Source organism: Selaginella moellendorffii, unplaced genomic scaffold (assembly GCF_000143415.4).
Source record: "Selaginella moellendorffii unplaced genomic scaffold, v1.0 SELMOscaffold_135, whole genome shotgun sequence".
Taxonomy (NCBI): Eukaryota; Viridiplantae; Streptophyta; class Lycopodiopsida; order Selaginellales; family Selaginellaceae; genus Selaginella; species Selaginella moellendorffii.
This window is the reverse complement of record NW_003314396.1, coordinates 361640-381092: the sequence shown is the minus strand read 5'-3', so window position 1 is coordinate 381092 and position 19453 is coordinate 361640.

The following is a 19453-nucleotide window of genomic DNA, read 5'->3' as shown; positions in this document are numbered from 1 at the left end:
CAAGTACATATGGATCCACCCTGATCCGGAAAAGTTCAATCCAGCTGGGAGGTACGAGATTCTCACCCATGCTCTGTAACTCTGGCTGGGGTTTTTCACTAGAAATATGGAGCATCTCCATTCACGTTCATACCCTTTGGGATGGGAAATCAAACTTACGAACTTGCCAAGCTTCAAATCTTCAATGTCGTCCATTACTTCGTTATTACAGGTGAAGATCTATTATTTGTGCCATTATTCCTTTATCTGGGGTTTGTAGGTGGACTGCCTTGGATCCCAACAGCAAAGTTTCTTACTCAACAGGATGAAACTCAAAGACGAGAAGATACTCAAAGGCAGGCTTGCCAAGTACATTATAGAGGCTGTTTGTAAGTCCCAAATGTTTCTCATCACAGGTCTTTGGAGGACATGCATAGCTTTTATGACCACGGACCAAATGTTGAGAACAGCAGCATCATCAAGAAGATATAATTAGCAGTTTGGTGCCATTACATAAACCATTTCTTACATCAAGATTATGTAATAGCATTGTGCAATGCTTCTTTTCTAAATATTTAATTTATGTGGAAGCAAGTTCGTGCAAATAATGGTATCCTATGATCACAATCTCCTATTTCAATAGTCAAAGCTAACACATTATTGCAAATGAGAGAAGATGAGACCTTGTAGTAAGCCATTACAGAATAGTGAATTTTGAATATTGAAAAATAAGAAGTTGATAGTTGGCCTAAAGAAGGATTTTAGAAAAAAAAATGGATTTGGTATTTGAAGCAGGAAAGAATAAGGAAGGTTTCTAATCTATGAAAAACATATTAGTATTTATATCGGAAAGTAATTTTGTTTTTTGCTATTTAGAGAAATCTTTGGTGATGTATATATTCCAAACATGCAATTCTTAAGGATATCTCAAAAATATCATTATTTTTGTAGAAAACTCTACTCTTGAAGACTTAAGAAAATTATTCTCATTTATAAATATCCTTAAAAAATATCAAGCTTAAAATGAATATAAATCCCAGCTGTATATATGTTAATTATAACTTCTTTAATAATTCCTTTTAGAAATTATTTTTTATTTTGTATTATATGTTGATTATTATTTTAAATTATAATTTAAAATATATATATAATATCATTATATTATTGGTGTATATTGTAATATATTAGATCTAAGTTTATTTTTTAATTTTTATGTTCTTTATAATCAAAGTATCAACAATCTAATCTAGAGAATGAAGAATTAGAGAGGTAAAAATCAATATTAACACTTTTATTTATAAATGATAATCTTGATACAACAATGTATATTATTTTAAAAAAAACTTAAGAACAACCGTTTTTTTTCTTTCAAAACCTGAAGCTTGGGATGTGTAGATTGAAGGCAAGCTCTCTGGCTGCTGCCACCACATCAGCATGGCCATAGTGAGGAGTTAACAATGAGATTTCATGCCTTGCTGTGTTAGACAAATGATCCAACCCTGTGTAGAGTATCAAACTTGTAGGAAATGAGTACTACTTACATGAACAACCCTTGAAAATCAGTGTTGGCAAGGATGCATCCATGTCCCAGGGCATTGATGAGAAGATCCTCTGGTGTTTCAATCCCACAAACAGCAACAACAACCAAACAACCAACTTGAGTTCCTTCAACTCAATCAGAAAGTAGACTGTCTCTCAGTTTCTCTTAGTGACCAAGTCAGCTTCCAGGGAGACTTGTGATGCTACAAATATTAAACCTGGTGAATCAATCCTTTTAAGAGTGCCTTGGCCAGGAATTGAGTAGCATGTGCATGGCCTTGCCACCAGTTTTCACCTTCTATCCTTGGGTTACTACAAGTAAAAGCTTTGTTAGCTTCTTCTCAGAAATGAAAGAAAAACTCGAGCTACCTTCTGCAGTTCCATAAGCTAAAGAGTCTTTACTGGTAAATCCAAGCACATGATTTTGATTGACTGATTTTGTTTTTGAGTTGTATTTGTTATGATCAAAGATTCAACAGTTGAAAGGGTGTTAAATTTTATCAAGTGGTGCGCTATTCAATGGGCATAATAAAAATTAAAAATAGATAGAGAAAAAGGACAATAATATGTAATACAAATAGCAGATAGCTCAAAAAAAAACTTAGAATTTATTCTAGGGTACTCCCATGATAAATTTAAATGATGAGATTAAAAAAAATTTAAAACACTTCACAATAGTCTTAATAAATTCAAATAAATACAGATATTTAATTATTGGTAATGTAGCTACTGAATAGTTATATTACTATTGTGGTAATCTTTAATGGCATGCATTCGAATTTGGGATTAGGGCAACTAAAAAAATGGAACTTTATTATGCATGATGACATTTTGACACTTCTTTGACAATACAGGATTACTTCTTCTTTTAACAAAAAAACTTTATTATATCATTCACCGTTATAGTGTACAGAAAATGATAATAATGTGATGAATAATATATCATATATAAAATATAATAATTTTAATATGTATATAGTCATGTGTTAGATCCATTTTATAATTAAAATATTAATAATTTAATAATCTAGGTTAATATAATCATGTTCTTCTTTATATTTTTAATGAATAGTAAGTATAGATATGTATTCTTAAACTGGAATTTTCTAGATTTTTAGCTGTATTTGATTTGAATTGTTTTGGCTATAGATAATCTTATGGCAAATTATTAAAAGCTTTAAATTTTCTTAATGCTTTTGGAATAATGACTACTATATATATCTTACTAGCACCTAATTAGAATCCTGATGAAGCATGGTTATTTATTTTTTAAATTTAGTCTGATTAATCTGGATATTTAATTGAGAGCTGTTCTACTACTTTATAGCATAAAACATGTTTCTTGAGAAGTTCAAATAAACCAGTCATTTAATTTTTTGAATTCTTATTTCCATGAGCTTTCCTCATTCTATATTTTTCTTACTCATGTATTTTGTCTCTTCATCATTTAATTTTCATAGTGGTTATATTATACATTATGAGTTATAAAATGTGTTACTCTTGATCTTTTGCTAAAGAATGTTCTGGTTGGAAAGGTTTCAGAGGTATAATAATATTTTAAATTTTATGAAATATCTAAATATTTGAAATTATTATTGTCTATCTTTCTTAGTGGAATTGTATGATTCTCAAAAATATGACACATTATTATGCTTTATTTTGAAAGTATTAAAATTTTAAATATCAAATTTAGATAAAGAGTACTAACAGAAACCCCAGCTCCACTGGGAAATATAGCATACCCAAGATAAATAAATCTTCTTTCCTAATTTTATAATGTTAGAAATTTGATTGTATACAAGGTTAAATTTATCTAAATTTTGCTACTATTCATATCCAGAGAAATGCACAATAATGCAAGTTTTGGGGAAGATAAGATCATTTTTTATCATTATTAAATTTGAATTTGATGGTTATATTTCCTTTATATAATAATAACATAAGCTAAGATAGCAAATAAATCATTGTATAAATATTGAGACACACAATAAAACTCATGTAAAGCTGCTGATGGATTAGAGTAAGATTATGAGCAAGAAAACTAGTTGAAAATATAAAAGCGTTTTTTATTTTTGAGATATTATTAAGAAATGGATTTGATATTTGTATATGTATGAGATTGCTTATACCATCTTAAATACCATGTCATATATGAGACATGAATGCATAATTTTATGATAAAGAATTAGTACAAAGTTTTCTTAATACAAACATTATATCTCTAATATAATTATTATCTTTGGATGTACCTCTTTTCAACACCTCTAATGTAGTGTGAATATCTAGGTAGATTTAATTATGTATATTTAAAAATGTAAAACCAGATGCATAATAAAAATTCTATTATTCTTTAGTAAACTATGAAAGTTAGAGGCATGATTACAGTTCAGATAAAAAAAATTAGCAATCAAAATTATAATTTCTTCAAACTAACCTATTATTTTTTGGTAGTCTATAATTCTTCAGTTTTGTGAAAAGTCGAGTGCTTTTAAAGTATAGCAGCAATCTTGTTTATGTGTTTAGGTTTTTGTACCTTTCTATAAATGCAATAAAAAAATTAAATTCAAATATAATGATGATTAAAAATGATCTTATCTTCCCAACACTTGCATTATTGTCTAATTGCATTATTATGCATTTCTCTAGAGATGAATAGTAGCAAAACTTAGATAAATTTAACTTTGTATAGAATCAAAAGTTTTAACATTGTAAAATTAGAAAAGAAGATGTATTTATCTTGGGTATGCTATATCTCCCAGTGGAGCTGGGGTCTCTGCTAGAATTATGAATTACAATTATCAATCTCTACAGGTACATGCCTTTTTTTTGCCGCTCTTTTTCCTGACTGGTGGCTGTGGAGGTCAAGGGTATTGGATCAGGATGTATTGCGCTCTACCCTGAGATCTGCACTATTGCTTCAAGAATGCCGATGAAGTTATGTAGCAGTGCACCTATATCAGACAGGGCGATCGTTAAGCTTAGGAAAGGTGGCTGAGCAAACTGTATTTCTTTATGAGAATGGATTGGTTTTGAGTTAATAGTAAAGAGATGGTTTTGAGTTCTGAGTGAATGGCTCTTTGTGTTTGTGTTGCCAAGGAAGCGCTGTGGACGTGAGAAAAAAATTTCTAAATTTATCAGATGCCTCTGGTTGAAACAAAGGTCTCTCTGCCAAGGAAGGAGCTTTCGTGAGAGTAATTAGCAAGAGTGTGTCCTTGGCGTGTGGTTGCGGATAGAAATTTGAAGTGAAACAGCAAACTGGCTTACATCCTTCTCCTATCTTGGGTCTTTTCTTTGCATAAGAAAAATGATCGAGATCAGCAATGCTCAATCCCAGATCCAGGTGAGACTGTAGTGGCTATAGTTCCAAGCAAGGATAATTTGAGCACCAAGTCGTATAGCATCAAGGTCATGGCAGTCATCTGGGAGGATATGCCAAGGCTCAAAAATGCTCTCTGCTGCAGGGAGACATGCAGGAAAATATCCCTACCTTGTTATGAACAACACCAACTACTTTGATCTCGAGCTTTTCTCTAACATATGTTTTGCAACGGTGGATAGTTTCATTTTAAGTGTTTTCTTCCAGGAATGTTGTCTAAGTTCATAAGACGGTGTGCTTGGAACAAATTGCACAATTCCACCGGGAGCAGACTGGACATCAAGTTCCCGGTGGAAGACCAGGTTGGGAAAGTGGGAGACCTCTAAAGAGTTGAAGAGATTCATTACAGAATCAGCCAGTCCAGTCTTGGACTTTGAACCAAAACAATGTTCTTCTTGTGACGGATGCTGCTATAGACCTAAACCATGTAATCCATAAACTGGATCTTACATGGTTCTATCATCAAGGCCACTGCCACTTGAAATGAGGCATAGAGTTGGTTTTGTAACCTCCACTGTCCTTGGAAATTGGTCATGCTCTATGCAACGTGTTCAGATGTCTACTTCCAAAAAAACTGAGAGGATTTTGTGAATGCTCTTGGCCTGGAGTCAAAATGGTTTGCCAAACCAAGCCTTGTGTATTCCATATGAAGACAAATATGCTTAATTATTTTAAAATTTCAAAATAAAATTATTACACTATCAACACATAAAAATAATATTTGTTACTTAGTATGCATGCTATTCAAAACCTCTTACTCTGATAGGATGAGAAACTAAATATATGTTTAATCTTATTCACACTCACTATATTATTATAGCTCAAAGAATATGAATTCAATATTGTGTTTATAACTAATGTTTCATCTTTGATCCATAACAGTTTATTGCTAGGAACTATTGAGCATTTCCTCAATATATATTCTCTCCAATGCCATTTAGTCTCTAATGCCATTTAGTGTCCCTACAAATATGTCGCGCATGTGACTTCGGGTATCGAAAGATACTTGTCGACTAGTACTTACGGACTCTCTCTCCTTACTGCCACGACGGCAGGAGGTCGGTACTGCTGGTTCCCTTTATGGTCTCCGCCCAAGCTAGTTGAGAAACTGGTCAGCACATGTGCACTTAGACCGGAAGGGCACTAAGGAAGGAAATCCTAAGTTGTCATTAAGTCAAGCATACTTGACACGGTGATGAGAAACTCATGATGTTGACTTGCACTTGCTAGTGTTGGGAACCCCCGCAATATTGAGACTAGTCCCTCAATATTCGCTAGATGATAGCTTACCGTGTTTGCCAAACACCCTCGCTATCACGCCCTTTGTGTTAGTCTCGTTTCGGTCCCAAATGCTATTTATGGAAAGTGTCTAGATTCGCTCATTTGGCATATCTACGGAATGTTGAGGTCGGCCTGAACACAATGGTGTTCGTCCCATGTCCAAATTCGCAATCTAAGGCCATTCCATATTTAGCATTTGGCTCCGATACCAACTGTAGCGCACCTTATCTCTCTCCCCTTAAGCCAACTGGAAAAGGGGCAATTGCTTGATGAGAGAGCCCTTAGTGGCTATTTTATCCCCATTTATCTCCCAAGGTTCCAAGGATCCACGGTGACAGTATATCCAAATCTCATCCCATGATCACATGCGCTACACTCACCCCCCCTTCAGAGATGTCAATGTCCTCATTGACTATTGACTAACAACCCCTACTAAGCCAAGGGGAACCAGCACCTCCATTTCCGCACTCAATCTACCAATCCTTCCATTGTGTAGACCAGCTATTCCATGTGAGGCAACTAGTCATCCACCCGTACCGCAGTCCCACGGTGGATACCTTCGTCCGTGGATACTCCACACAAGAGGAAGGACGTACACATGGATGCCCAATACGTACGATTTCAAATTTAGGGGTAGGAATATACCTTGCTCAAGGGTATATTATACTTTTAAGTAGCCACTAATCAATGGGAATCGAACCCGTGCCATTTGCTCCGATACCAACTGTAGCGCACCTTATCTCTCTCCCCTTAAGCCAACTGGAAAAGGGGCAATTGCTTGATGAGAGAGCCCTTAGTGGCTATTTTATCCCCATTTATCTCCCAAGGTTCCAAGGATCCACGGTGACAGTATATCCAAATCTCATCCCATGATCACATGCGCTACAAAATAGGTGATAAGTTTTTTTTAATGAATGTAATAAAACAATGTAAGTTAAATAATCTATTATTCTTTGGTGTACTATCTCCCCCAGTGGAGCTGGGATCCCAGCTAGTACTCATATATTTAACGAAAGAGCCAGTATAATAATAGCATATACTGGGGACGCTTATTCTGGGCATATGCCAAAATCGAACGGTTGAGATTAAATAATGGAGAGTCATGACTTTGGGATCATAAAAAATTCAAATGCCTTTGAGGACAGGGAGGAAAGTGATGCACGAGAAGAGAGCGTTGGTAGTGGGAAGGTACTCTCTCTCTCTCTCTCTCTGGATAACAGATTTTTGAAAACAATAGCACCACTGGAAAAATCAGGATCGTGCAGTTGAGGGACACATTAGAGCAAGGCAAAGATGTTAAGAAGAGTCCTTGCAGAGAGAGCGCAAGCAACAAATGGAAGAAGAGCATCGCTTGTACATCTTTTACATCTTTTTCTTTCTAAATATTTACATCTCTTTTTCGTCATAGGGAAAACCTAGAGAAGTATCTGGAGGAGCTGAAGGCCAGGCATTGTAAAGTTTCAACCAAGGTAGACCAAAGAAAACAGCAGAAGGTTTGCACAACCAACAGCCATGGTACTGTAATTGCAGACTGGCAGTCAAAAGTGAAAGGCTGACTGCTGTGTAGAGAGAACAAATGAAACTCTTAATGCAACCAACCTTTGGACGAAGATACTTTTGGCATGAATGATGAGGATTGGCATGTGTACAAGCAAATGGACAGAGAGTACAAGAAGAAGTAGAAGAAGATGTAGACGAAGATGAAGCAAAACTGAGTCGTTTAACCTCGAGACTCAAGGTATATCACTGTCATCACTACTTTTGTTTTTCCTTCCTAACTGCTTTACTTCCAGGAAATTGATCTTTCATATACTTCAGTGCCACCACCAGGACCACAGATAATAATGCCAGAGATAGTCTTCCAGCCCTTGATGGTCAGTGTAGATCAGGCAGGAGTGGGAGAAATGGCATCCATTGCTATGAGGAGAGTGGCAGACTAACTCGTCAGCCGAGTTATGGATGGGACAATTCTACTCACAGGTAGAAACTGTGAGTTTGATGGATTTAACAAGAGGATGTTCTTGGAACAGCGAGCAGCAGACCCGTGAGTAGAATCGTATGAGGAGGAATAAGATCTTAAGCTGATACAAAACAAGCTGCACTCTGTGTTTGCATCAGGTAGTTTCTTTAGTTTGTTTTCACAGTTACACAGCAGATTTAAGAGATGAGTCACTATTTTAGTGGTTCATGGCATTGATTTCACTAATGTAGTGTTCATTCTCACTGTTGACATTCGTAAAGACAATTTCCAAAAAGTCACAATTGATTCTAGTGCGGTAAATAGTATAAGAAAAATTGATAAACAGGACATGTACATGAAATGTGGAAGCCTGGTGGATTCTCAACCAGCTTTGACAAGATGGCTTGCCAGAGCGCTGTGCCGTAGATGTCACTGATGCTGGGATTGGCAATAAGGTGGTTCTGGAGCTGTTTGTTTGTGATGGTTTTGCCATAACCCTCTCCACGGTGCTCAGGTTGTGTGGGAGTCTGGTGGATGTGTGGCTTGGAGAAGGACGGGTCACTCCCAGGCGTGTAGAAAGCAATGCTGCCATGTCAAACTTGGTAAAAGTTTTTGGAATCTGACTTTGTTCTTGTGTCAAGATTTCAGGATAAATACAACACAGAGAATAGGCCCTGGCCTTGCTCTAGAGAGATCTACAAGGCACATAGTTAAATTCATCACATTTGTTTCTGTTATTTCAACTGCACATGTGTTGGCCCATCAAGCCAAATGACTGCTCAGATTCTTCTCAGATAATTCAAATTCTTTGCTTGAGAAAGTTGTGATCGCAACAAACAAGTACTTCAAGCCACCTGGATTGCTGTCAAGATTTGATCGTGAGTTAAAAGCTCTTGGATAGATTTCTTTCACCATTTTTTGCAGGCCTGGCACTGAAACAAAGTGGCATTGACAATGAGGTAGCCAATGAACTTACATGTGACTCAAGTTGTGAGGTTTATTGTATATAATACTAAGATATATGTGAAACATCAGCTACTCGAGCAACTTGGGGAAGGTGAGTATAACACATGTCTTGGAAATTCCTCTTCATAGTGGCCTCCCACGCCTCACTTCCATCATCAGTAGTACGTGATGAGTGAGAGCGAACGAAATGCCTTTAAAAGAATAAACAGATATACATAACATATAATATGTATAAGATGGGCGTCTCTAGCAAAGTTCTCCAGTTGTACCTTGAAGCATTGTTGAAAAAAATGCAAAGAGTAAGACAAGCACCCAGATGACCATTGTGTTTGTGGTGCCATATAACAAGAGGATTTACCTCCAGAACTAAGTGACTTCTGCAACCTTTCTGAGCCACCCAACTTTGACAACACTTGGACCATAACAATCCTTTTCTAATGTTTTCTGATCAGACAAGTTGCATCAAAGAACTTCTTGGATTCGTGATTGGAGTTTAGACTATGACCCTTTCCGGGAGTAGTGACAACAGAAGTAAGTTGAAGATTTTTTTTCTAGATTCTTGAGAGTACAGAGCTGGTTGCCAGAATCTGGTAATTGAACCTTTATTATTACAGATTTATACTCTTTCTTTTGGTTTTGAAGGTATTCTTAATCAACTTAGTTGGAAAGACTTATGAAGAGCTCATTGAATTGCTAAAAGACTTACTGGTGGTGAGGAGGATGCAAAGAGAGATTCTTCCCATTCTTTTTTGACAAATTGTCAACTACCAACCTTGGAAAAGGATAATCCCAGGATCTTTGCCAATAACTTCTTCCCCTCTTCTACATGGCTAGAGTGGATGCAAGTTCTTAGAAGCTGCATTTTGCACCTGTAAATTTTCTGTGAAAAACTTACTGCATTAAAAGCTGTAAATGACTATTGAATTACACTCCTTTAGACTTGGCTCTCTCTTCTTTTTTTAAGACCAAAGAAAAGGCTACATAAGATGCCACCAACTCTCATTACAGGGAACATCATCACAAGTCATTGTTCTATTATTTTATTTTTTAAAAATGTGTTGTTCTAACCCAAAGTATGTATGATTACATTTTTTCATATTGAAAACATTCTCTCTGTGTGTGTATATGTGTGTGTGTGTGTGTGTGTGTGTTTTTGATGAGGTCTTCACATTGCAGAGCAATGTTTCTATGGAACCAGTCGACCACATGGATCCATAAAGTATTGACATCTCTCTCTGTCCTCTCGATTTTTTCCCTTCCCTGCAGGTGTTGAGATCTTGCAATTTATAGATTAGCTGTGAACGAGAATTTGAGAAACCCCATATTGTATTTCTTCTATTTTCTTCCCCCTAGATATTATGATGTTTCTGCAGCCATTGCCAGAATATCTGGTGTAGTGACACTTTAATTTTATGGACAAAAGTTTCATTTATTTTAGTCTAATTTATTGCATTGTACGATACTCTTACCTACAGTTGACGTTCAAGGATATCCATGGCTCAACACCAAGCTTCGTGCCCTTGCACATGTTCTGGCAGAAACAAAATGAAAAGGAGCAAGACTGAGAGTCAATGACTAGAGCTCAGAATGTGCCTTGATGGTTTTGTTTTAGGAAGAATTAAAGTTTCGCCTAAAAGGTAGAAGGCGAAGCATCTAGCCATGGTGCTGAAAAGGGCTGAGGAGCAGGCTCAAATTATTGAATCGCTTCAGGGAACTGTAAGTTTCTTTCTTGTCTCGAGAGGTCTATACATATTTTGTATCCAGGTTATAAAAGACTATGAAGAGGAGTGAGGAATTCGTTCTACATTCATAGTAGCACCTGGAGCAAGTTCTTTATGTTCATTTTCTTTTCTGTAGCTTTTCTTCTTTCATTTCTCGTTCCTTATTTTTAGATGGTGATGGACGAGATGTAAGGAGCCTAATGGAAACATCACATGTAATTTGATGTTTTCTTTCAAATGGTTTGTTAATTTATGAGCTCTCCTTCTCTTCTAAGATGAATGTCGTAGGCAGCTCAATGTTGCTCTGGAGCAGATGAAAACAGTTGAAGGTGACTATTGTCATTCTCATTTTTTTTCCACAGGCATAGTCTTACTTCAGCTCGTGTTGAATGCGCTCGAGATGAGGCAGATGCAACATTTGCAAAGGAAAAGCTGGTGATGATGATGCAAGAGTCTGAAGGTCAGTGATATTCGTGCATTGCTGTCATAGAATTGCAAATTACAGCGATTACAAAGGAGCTCAATACTCAAGAGAAATGTGGAGCTTTCTCAATCTGTAACTGATTACCAACATAGGCTCAGAGAAAGCACTCAAAACGTCCAAAGGACCATGAAGCAAGAAGACTCTCGATAGAGGTAATAGAAACTCAACCGGACATTCAACCTGCTCAAGTGAAGACACTCCTACACAAATGACAGATAGGATGCCCTGTGTAGGCCCTCATGACCTTTATAAATAGCCTATAATGTAAATTAATGCTTGGATGGTGGGCTTCGTCGTTGCGTATGTGAAATCCTGTAGGTTGCCATGCAAGCATTGCAAGCTCAAACTTGCCAAGGGTGATCGGAATTGTGAGCAAGGGCACCGGAATTGACATGATCAAATGGTAAAGATTTTCCATTCTTTTCTAGCAATTTCTTTCTTTTCTTCTTCTTGCGGAAGGCATCACTCCAAATGCGTTTTGGAGATCCAAGCTCCTGTCGTGGGCGTTCTCAAGGCCAAAGGCTTCGCTGCATTGAAAGTACTTTTCTTTTTTTTGCAGAATGAGATGAGATAAGAGAGCTTTCTGATTTGTACAGGCTTCGGATCAAACTATTATGAAGGATATGCTACAGGGAGAAGTGAGCTGTAAAAAGATTTGTCTCTGAGGGGAAAGATGTCGTGCCGAGGGAAACTCGACAGCTTTGGCATGTGAAGCTGTCCGGCTTTGAACCATCTCAGCTCCCTACATGCTACAAGGTTTGCGTTTTGCATGCTTTTGATTGTATTCATCTTTCAAGACGCATAGGATGTATCTCTGCCCGTTGGGAGTCATTTTACTCGTGAACAATGTAAGCTTTCTCTTACGATAATGCACAGGATCACGGTACTTTTACTCGATTTGCACCTAGATAATAGTGGAACGTTGTCAAACTAGGTTGCAGCTTTTGACTTTGACAGCTGCCTTGTGAACACAGACGTGAAAAGGTGATACACTGCTAGAATCCTTCCTAATTGACTCTCTTTTGCAGAGTGGGTGCTAATACATGGTCCTTACTTTACACTTCTATAACGCAAAAGCTACAGGCCTGCCACAAAGAGGGGTATAAACTGGTGAAGTGCTTGCTCGTTACTTTCACTTGTCAAACCCCACAAACGAGTCCAACATCGATAGGTGGTCATGTCCCAACTTGAGAGTGTGAAGCAGGGCAGCTTGAGGCTTGCAACATCTCTTGCAAGTGCTTTGAGAATGCCGGGGCAACTGGAGCTTGGGTAAGGAAATCTTACCATCGCTATTGTTAGGCACCAGGTCAGGATAATAGGATAAGGAAAGGGCCCTACAATCAAGTGATCACCCCTTTAGCCAGTTGGCTTAGGGTGTAAGGGATAGGATCCTAACATTGGTATCAGAGCCCAGTTCGATTCTCGTGGCTGACGAGTGGGGCAGGAATATTCTGAAGGAATATTCAACATGGTGGATCTAGAGGGAGAACCAAGGTTTGGTAGACCCTAAGAGAAGGACCATGGTGACCAGATGGTGGCTTAAGTATGATCGCGGACGATCATTCCTTGACGAGGGGGAGGATTGTTAAGCACCAGGTCAGGATAATAGGATAAGGAAAGGGCCCTACAATCAAGTGATCACCCCTTTAGCCAGTTGGCTTAGGGTGTAAGGGATAGGATCCTAACAGCCAATGCTTTAGGCATCAGGTCAGGATAATAGGATAAGGAAAGGGCCCTACAATCAAGTGATCACCCCTTTAGCCAGTTGGCTTAGGGTGTAAGGGATAGGATCCTAACAGCCAATGCTTTCTCTTCCAGATTCCACTGTGGAAAAATTGTGATTCGCTACTTGTTTGATGGTGACGGTTTTACAAATTCTTAGAGTTTGGCTAGGAAAGTAAGTTTTTTTATTTCAATAATATTCCATGATCTTTTGGTGCTTTTCGGGAATCTTATGAAACAACTCAAAATTCAAATAAATAGTCAAATCTGTTGGGACTTGCTACAATTTAATCATGTTTTTGCCAAAGCTTTGCCAAAACAGCTAAAACATGCTTCACGTCTTTACCAAAACCAAAGTCACTGTAAATCTTGCAACAAAGCTCCAGACCTGGCAAGAAAGCTATAACTTGCAAACATAAAACTATAGTGCTCCTTGGCTAGATTGATGCTTGATTTTTATGCTGCATAAATCTCATGAGCTTGAAAATCACATATCTTTCTATGCAAGTAATTTCATTCCATTCATTTCCAAGCAACTTAATTGATATATTTGGCTATATAGCAATTAAGCTAACTTAATATTTAGGTTGTGTTGAGTGTTTTCAAAGATTATTATGACTTTAAACATTTTTAAATTTCAACACAGACAATTAAAGACTCACATGTGATGATAATTTGATCTCAAGGTATTGAACATAATTTTGCTCAACATTTATATAAAGACAAATATGGACGTGAATGGGAACTGGCATTTCGAAATGTTGCCATTGGATAAAGTATGTATCATTATTATTATATGAGCTTTGAATTCATATGCTATTATAGATTTTGTAGTGAATAAAACTTGTAAATTTAAATGATATTTTATAATTCATTATTACATATATAAATATAATTATAGATAAATGTATGGCTAGAGATTTAAATTCAAAACAGAGGAAGATGAGACAGTTATACTTTGCCACATTATAGGCTATCAACTGCCTCAAGATCATCATGGTGTATTTTGAAGATAAATGATATAACACAATATGGACTATAAGAAGTTGAGCTCCCCATGCAATTATAGATAGTGGACATGAATGAAAGGATACTGTGATTATCCCACTAGAACTTCTTTTAGACATTCAAAACTGCATTCTTTTGGTGGCTGAAGCAAGCACAAATGTTGGTTGATGTTAATAATCTAAGGTACCTTGAAGACACCTTGAAGACACCATGACCCTTGTATAAAAACACTACAAATAATTAATATAAAATATATAGATATAGCTATTAAATTAAAATAAAAAGTAATAGTGTATCAGTTGAGCACACTATACTCCATCATCAGAAAGTTGATATAACTATAAGAACCAATCAATCAATACTCAGAGCATCAGCATAACTCAAGAATCAGCTATGTCAAATATTTATTATTCAGAAACTGTTGATTACAAGCTATATGTAAGTTTTCTATGTTACAACAATGAGAGCATATTTTCATGTGAGATATATACAGATTCAAAATGTTTTCTTATGTAATTTGAATCTTTTGAACCATTTCAATTTCAATTTTATATTCAAAAACGTTTAGGAGGAAACTACCTTTTAGGATGGGTTATTATATCCCTGATTCTAATAGGTCCCATGTTTCTACAGGTGTTGTTTTATAGTTTTCCTTTTAAAAAAAGCTTTTATATATTGTATTATATGTTAATAATGGTATAAAATTGTATGTCAAGAACATATATAAAATACATGATTATTGTAATATGCTAGATCTAATTTTATGATTATTTTATATTATTTAAAATTTAAGTTTCAACATTCTAATTTATAATACAAGACAATGCAGAAGGAGAGAGGATAAAATGCAATAATAAAACTTTATTAAAAATTGATAAGCTTGATACAACAATGTAAATGTTAGGCGCCAGCTTTGACTATGTGGTCAACGTCGGTCAAAGGGAGGCTCAAGGGTATATTAAGACATGTTAGGGTAGGGGACTTAACCTACCCTAGGGCTCACAGTGGAGTGGCGGCGCAGTGGAGCTTTTGAGGTAGCTTCGGGGGTGGTTGGGTGGTGAGGAACCTCAAGAGGTGGCGTAGCATAATCTAGGGCGACTAGATCTCTGTCTTTTTGCGCCGGATCATAACATTGGTATCAAAGGAGTTGGTTGCGATGGCCGACCAAGCTGAACGCTGGAATCCTATTGTCGATGGTGGTGCCGACGATGGTGCTGATGAAGCTGCGGAGATTTGGACCATTCAAGATGTGGTTCATGAGCTGCGAGCCCTTAATCAAAATCAGCTAGAGATGCAAAACGAGATGCATGGCATGATGGATACCATGCGTGGGCATGTTGAGGCACTCGAGGCTGGACAGGGTAGCACTCCAAGTAAACCTTCTTTGGTAGATCCACTTAAGATTCCAACTTTTTCCGGTGATGGTGGTGTGGATGAGTGTCTCGCTTGGCTAGCCAATGTGAAGAAGTTTTTGGCTGCTAGAGGAACTCCAAATGCAAAGGCTTTAGTGGCTATTCCAATGGTTTTGCGTGATGCGGGTCTTCGATGGTGGAATTGGCTTGAGGAGTCTTGTGTTGCAGATAAGAAACCACCAGTATCTACCATGGATGAGTTTGAGGCTGCTTTCTGTTTATGTTTTGCCCCTCATTATGATGTGGAGAATGCTCATACAGAACTTCGACATTTCCAGCAAGGGGAAATGACGCTTGGGGACTATATTGAGAAGCTTACTCACTTGATTAGTCATGTTCCAACGAAGGATCCAGATTAGAACAAATCCTATTTCATTGATGGCCTACATAGTGAGAGTATGCAGCAACACTTGCGTCATTCTCAGCCTACAAAGAGTTTGGAGGAGCTCTTTGATGTGGCTCATCGACTTGACAATAACAAGCACAAGTCTCACAAGCGTTTGCGGCGTCCTTCTGTCGAGAATCATCGTGATGATCGCCGTGGACACAAAGATGGGAACAAGCATCACAAGCTGAAGTTGGTGGTGACTACTTCGGATGCAAAGGGGTCCAAGAAGTAGAAGTTCTTTGTGAAGAATTATAAACAGAGTTGTCATCATTGCAGTGCACTTGGACACTACAAGGCTGACTGTCCACAGTTGGAGAACAAGTAACAGGACAAGAAGAATGGCCAATCTTCTTCTCACGGGAAGTCAGATACTAAAAATTTATAAACTTTGCAGCGTGAGGATGAGGAGAACGATCATTCTAGTCGGAGGAAGCAACTTTCGATCATTGCTCGTCAGCTCAACTGTGTGTGGAACAAGATGGAGCTCGAGGATACGCGTGAATCAGCTTTAATGCTAGAGGGCGTGTTCCGTGGCAATCCAGTGCGGATTTTACTGGATAGTGGGAGCGATGACAATGCCAAACCACACATCTTTAACGCCACCATACTCCAGCAAGATATGCTTAATACTCCACTTTATCTCTAGATCCATCTTCACCAACCATGGCATCCGAGAATGAGATCCACACGATGGATATCCGCGAGATAAAAAGTCTCCACAAGTGTGGTTTTGCCAACCAACACTTCCAGCCCTTCGACACAAGCATCGAAATGTTGAGTAGAGGTAGCTGCACCTTCCACTGTGTATGGAAGAACACTGCATGTGACCAGACCATGCTCCGCAACAGGGCGTTCAACCACCAGTTGTTATGCTCTCTGCTACATCTTTGAAGTGGGCTTGTCGTAATGGAAAAGCACTTTCGAGTTACTTGCTGTTTGTTTGTGATTTGGGGGACCAAGGCACGTGTGGGGGAGAAGCAATAGTACAGGATGTACTAGACGAGTTTTCTAATGTTTTTCCATCTGAACTTCCTCATAGATTGCCTCCGTTACGAGGTGTGGAGCATGGGATTACATTGGAGCTGGGGATGCGACCAATTTACCGGCGTCCATTTTGGTTAAGTTATGCAGAGGAGCAAGAAGTTCAACGACAAGTCAAAGAATTACTTGAGTTTGGATTTATTCAGCGAAGTAAGTCTCCATTTGGTGCTCCGGTCTTGCTTGTGAAGAAGAAGGATGGTTCAATGCGAATGTGTATTGACTACCGCGCTTTGAACAAAAAGACAGTGAAGGATAAGATGCCGATGCCACATGTGGATGATATCCTAGACAAGCTTGGTGAAGCACGAGTGTTTACCAAGATTGATCTGAGGAGTGGATATCATCAAATTGCAATGGATGATGCATCTATCTCCAAGACGGCATTCAATACAAGCTTCGGACATTTTGAGTTTACAGTTATGCTATTTGGTTTGACGAATGCACCGGCCACATTTACTCGGTTGATGACGGAGGTATTTGGGCGTTATCTTCATGAGTTTGTGGAGATTTTCTTGGACGATATTCTTGTTTTTAGCAAGAATATGGAGGAGCATAGGGTGCATTTGTGCAAGGTTCTTTTGTTACTTCGAGACAGCAAACTTTATGCGAAGAAGAGCAAATGTGAATTTGCAAAGCCGGAGGTGGAATATCTAGGCCATATTGTGACATCTAAAGGTGTCAAGACAGATCCAAGGAAGGTGGCTGTGATAGAAAACTGGCCTACACCAATTACAGTGGCCGAGTTGTGCAGTTTTCTTGGTATAGCTAGTTACTACTGACGTTTCCAGCATAAGTTTGCGGAGGTGGCTATTCCTTTGACGCGGTTGTTACGCAAGAATGTGCCATTCGAGTGGAAGAAGCCACAAGAGGATAGTTTTGTGGCGCTGAAACGATTGTTGAGCAAGACTCTAGTGCTTCGCATTGCTGATCCATCAAAACCTTATGAGGTGACATGCAATGCGAGTGGTTATGCACTGGGAGGCGTTCTCATGCAAGAGGGACAGCCTATTGCATATGAGAGTTGAACTTTAAATTCCCCGGAGCAACGCTATTCCAAGGGACGTTCAAGATAAGCTTGATTCCGAGGCAACTGATTTGGCCACAGAACTTGATGAGATTCTGGTGGTGTGCAAACGGAATTTGCAAGCAGCTCAGGATAGAGCGGAGAAGATTGCCAATGAGCATCGCCAATTCCGGGAATATAAGGTGGATGATCTCGTCTTTCCGTCAAGTGAGCGGCGGAATACCTTGGTGCCTTTACAGATAGGGAAGAGTGCTAAACTTTCCTATCGATATGCTGGTCCATATGAAGTACTGGAGCATATTGGTAAAGCGGCTTATAGGGTGCAGTTGCCAGCAAGAGTGAAAATTCATCCAGTATTTTATGTCAGCCAGTTGAAAGGTGTACTATTTCGGAGTGACGAGCCCAATGCCTCCTTGATGTATACGGCTGTGGAAGATGGACCAGGAGCTTGAGCAGGGTTCCTCAGAAAGGGTGATCACCAGTACAACTCGTCCTTGGGACAAGGACTTTGTTGGGGGAGAAGAATTGTTAGGCACTAGCTTTGACTACGTGGTCAACATCGGTCAAAGGGAGGCTCAAGGGTATATTAAGAAATGTTAGGGTAAAGGACCTACCCTACCCTAGGGCTCACAGTGGAGCGGCGGCGCAGTGGAGCTTTTGAGGTAGCTCGGGGGTGGTTGGGTGGTGAGGAACCTCAAGAGGTGGCATAGCATAGTCTAGAGCAACTAGATCTCTGTCTTTTTGTGTCGGATCATAACAGTAAATACAAAAGAAAATAATTGTTATGTATTGATAAGTTATTATATAACATTAAAACAGAATCATATACAAAATATAATAATCTTAATATAAACATATTAATGTGTTAGATCTAATTATGTGTAAGCCACAAATTTTTCCTTTTCAATTTACCAGCTTACCTCGTCTATTCGACCAACACTACCTTGGCTTGTGCTAAGTTTTCTCGCCAAGGTTCTTGCTTATTGTACTAGCTCCTACTTGGTCCTACTTAGTTTCAGCTACTCACTGCACGAGCAACGGAGAGTTAGCCTTCCATCCATGGATTCCTAAATCCCTCCCAATCCCCCTCCCCGGGGTAGACTGGACTTAAGGTTCGGCTACACTCCCCGCAGGCACAAGCAACCAATCACACCAAGCCTCTAGGTTCCTAACACCCCTTGATACAACAAAACTTGATCATGGGACCCTCTAAATCCCAAGCCTTGGGTGCAACACTTGCTTCGAGACATCGGAGCGAAACACCGTGGCCTAATGACTCGGTATGGGTACCTTTACCCCCCCACTTCTATCCCGAAGGGAAGGCTTAAGCCCCTAGGAAGGGCGAGGACTAATGAGCCACAAGGTACTCAAGTGGGGCACCACTCCACATGAGTCGGGAGCACTGCAATTGGTTTCCCTTTCGGGAGTGGGAGCTGCTCTTGAGCATTTCCCTGGGTGGCCCCTCCGGCACCACCCAAGCCCATGCTCACTCCCACCCAAGGCCCCTTGGCCCCAATCTCAACCTCAAGTCAATTTGGAAGCACCACTGGAG